The 3,605-nt window shown below is 39.9% G+C and overlaps 1 long non-coding RNA gene across 2 annotated transcripts in view; it reads right to left on the reverse strand.

The window, feature by feature from the left end:
* LOC105533470 overlaps nt 1-3,605 on the reverse strand; it is a 27,887-nt gene that overhangs the window by 18,225 nt on the left and 6,057 nt on the right. The window contains exon 3 of one of the 2 annotated variants that reach the window (XR_001005120.1): nt 850-968. The exons of the other annotated variant lie outside the window; for it this stretch is intronic. This is a non-coding gene — a long non-coding RNA (uncharacterized LOC105533470). The remainder of the gene's footprint in view (nt 1-849; nt 969-3,605) is intronic. 2 annotated transcript variants of the gene reach the window in all.

A 3,605-nucleotide genomic window follows, 5' to 3' on the forward strand; every position in this document is an offset into this window, starting at 1 on the left:
GTCTGAAACAGGTAATACCCCCAAATCAACACGAAATAAACACCTAAACCCAATACTGGAGCCGCAAAGCTCCTGTAAGAAAAGTGGGAGTCTATATCTCAGCAAAACTTGTATCTCTGCATGCAGTTTGCAAAAAAGAAAGAAAACAAAAGCAAAAATTATCAATAGCAAGAAACCCTTAGACCACGCAATTGATTTGGCAATACTCTCGTATTTTTGATCTTTTTGGATAGGACACAAAAATCACTGGTAACAATTGTGAATGAAAACACATGGGACTACAGAGCTTCCACATGGGGAAGAGAAACAATGAACCACAGAAGAAGGCATCCAAAGGGGTTGTTATCTAATATGCATGAGAAACTAACACTACTCTAACTGGGAAAATGAACAAAACCTAATACCCAACCTAAAACTGGGCAAAGAACCTGAACAAGCACATCGGAAAAGAAAACACGAAATTAACTGACAGGTCAAAGAGAAGTTACTCAACTTCACTAATCCTCACACATATGTCTAAGTGCAAACCACTCAGATACCTCTCACTCTAATTAGAATGAAACTTAGCAAAAACAACAAAAACAGATACGTTCACAGGCAGTGGTCAAGGTAGAAACGCAGAAAAAGGCACTTTTATACACTATTGGAGGGAATGTGCATCAATTACTATACACACAAAGTGAAACAGTTGAAGGTGTCTTAAATGTTTTACAAATACCCGTTCACTTAGCAATCCCACCACTGGTTATACACAGAAAGCATATGGAATTTGTTATGTTGAAGAGATACCGGCCTTCCTATGGCAACTGAAGCACTATGCACAATAGTGAAGGCATCCAAACAACCTACCTGTTCATGCACAGAAAAAGGGATAAAGAAACTACAGTACACAAAGGAATCCTCTTCGGCCACAGAAATTCATGAAACCATGGCATCTGCAGCAACGTGCAGAAATTGGAGGACATGACCTTCAACGAAATGAGCCAGGAAGAGAAACGGAAACACGGCATGATTTCATGCATGTGAGAATGACATCAACTTTCTCTCTAAATGACTTTATCTCCTAGACATAGAAAGTTCCACAGTGGTGAAGAGAGGCTGGTGGTGGGGGAGCAGGGGCAGGAACTGGGAAATGGATACAATGTTACACTCAGATGACAGAAATAAATTCAGCTGTTCTACTCCCCAGCAGGGTGTCTAGACTTAACAGTATCCCACCATATTTTCCAAAAAAGGCTGAAAAGAAGGACTCTGAACATTGCAACCACAGAGAACTAATAAATAATAACTACACAAGGTAATAGAGACAGTCAATGCCTTCCTTTGATCATTACACAAGGTATATATGCATGGATTAAAATGTCCCACTCTACTTTTTAATTGTATACTTTTACTACAGGACAAATTGTTTTTAAGGGCCTAGAAAGAAACAATGCTGAAGTTCATCTGAGACCAGGAAATGCCCTGCATTTCCAAAGCAATTCTGAGAAATCCAAACTACACTGGATGCATTACACTCTCTAATTTGAAATTTCAGTAAAACTCTAGGAACCTGCTTCCGAATGGATGAGTGGAAGAGAACACAGAACCTGAAGTAAACCCACACACCTCATACCACCTGATTGTGGATGAAACACACAATAAGTAACAGGGAAAGAACTCCCCTTTCAATAGTCTTGGGATAAGTGGTGAGCCATATGCGGAAGAGTAAGTAACACTAGGCCTCTACTTCTCACCATGTACCAAAGTTCACTCAGATGAATAAAAGATGTAAATGGAAGACCTCAAAGTACAAAAATCCTACAACAGACCCTATATCAGCTTTGATAAAGCATTTATATGCCTAAGACCCCACATGACACTGCAACAAAAGCAATAATCGACATGTGGGACCTGATACACTAAAGAACCACCACACAACACAAGAAATCACCCACAGAGTAGACAGACGACATACAGGATGCGAGAAAATGTTCCCAAACTATGCACCTGACCAAGGTCTAATATCCAGAAACAACCTTAAAGACCTTATACAAATCAATTAGCAAAACCCCCCAAATAACTGATAAATAGGCAATGGATATAAACACACACTTCTCGAAAGATGATGTTCAAGCAAGCAACAAGTGTGAAAACATGCTCAACCTAATTGTCAGAGAAATATAAATCAAATGCACAATAAGATACCATTTCACGCTGGTCAGAATGGTGATTACACAGTTAAAAAAAAAAAAAAGGACACTGGAGAGGCAGCAGAGAAAGGGGACACTGGTGCACTTTTAGTGAAAATGCAAAGTAGTTCAGACACCATGGAAACCACTTCAGAGATTGCTCAAAGAACTTAAACCGGAACTACCATCTGACATAGCAAGCCCACCACTGGGGTATACACAAAGGAAAATAAATCCTTCTGTCCAAAACACACATGCACACAAACGGTCTTGGCGGCACTCTTTACAATGGCAAACAGGTGAAATCAACCTAGGTATCCATCAACAGTGGATCAGAAAAGGAAAATGTGGTACATACATACCACAAAAAACTAGGCAGCCATAAAAAAAAACCAAGGAAATCATGTCCTTGGCAGCAACATACAAGGAGCTGGCGGCCATTATCTAAAGAGAAATAAGGAAAAAACAGAACACCAGATGCCACATATTCTCACTTCTAAGGTGGAGCTAACATTGAATACACCCTACCGTAAAAGTGAAAACAACAGACACTGGTGACTATCAGATGAGAAAGGAAGAACGGACTACGTATGGGCTAAAGACCTACCTCGTGCGTCCACCCACTTCCTGCATGATAAGGTCTCTGGGACCGCAAGTCTCAGTATCAGGCAATATACCAAAGGCAGTAAGTAATCTGCCTTGTACCTTTTAATCTATAATAAATGTAGAAATTATGTTAAAAAATACAAACTTAGAAGCTAAAAAAATGAATGAAAAACACAAACTTATAATTATCCAAACAATATTTTATTGGCATAAACTGAGGAAGTGGTGAAAATGAGTAAACTAAATACTCCACCCCAATTTACATATAGTGAACACATTTTTTTCAAAAGGACACCAAAAAGACAAAATGGGCAAAACAGAGCCTGTTCAATAGATGATTTTGAGCAAACTGAATATTCACATACAAAACGCTGAAACAGGACCCTTATGTCATGCAACACAAAAATCAATGCAAAATACATTAAAGACCTAAAACTCAATTCTGAAACCACAAAACTCCTACAAGAAAACAAAGGGTGTGCACGTATTTTAGAAAACAAATCCATGCAAGTAGGCTGCTATAGGTATTTAAAAAACACTAAAAGCAAACACTCCAAGAAAACACCCATAGACAATGTAATGGCTTCGCATTTTCACTTTTCAGTTGAGGACTCAGTTCCCCAGAACAGTGGGACAGATTAGAAGACCCAGATGTAGGCCGGGCGCAGTGGCCAAGCCTGTAATCCCAGCACTTTGGGAGGCCGAAACAGGCGGATCACGAGGTCGGAGATCGAGACCATCCTGGCTAACATGGTGAAACCCCGTCTCTACTGAAAAATACAAAAAACTAGCCGGGTGAGGTGGCGGGCGCCTGTAGTCCCAGCTACT

This window comes from Mandrillus leucophaeus, unplaced genomic scaffold (assembly GCF_000951045.1).
Source record: "Mandrillus leucophaeus isolate KB7577 unplaced genomic scaffold, Mleu.le_1.0 Scaffold1250, whole genome shotgun sequence".
Classification (NCBI taxonomy): domain Eukaryota; kingdom Metazoa; phylum Chordata; class Mammalia; order Primates; family Cercopithecidae; genus Mandrillus; species Mandrillus leucophaeus.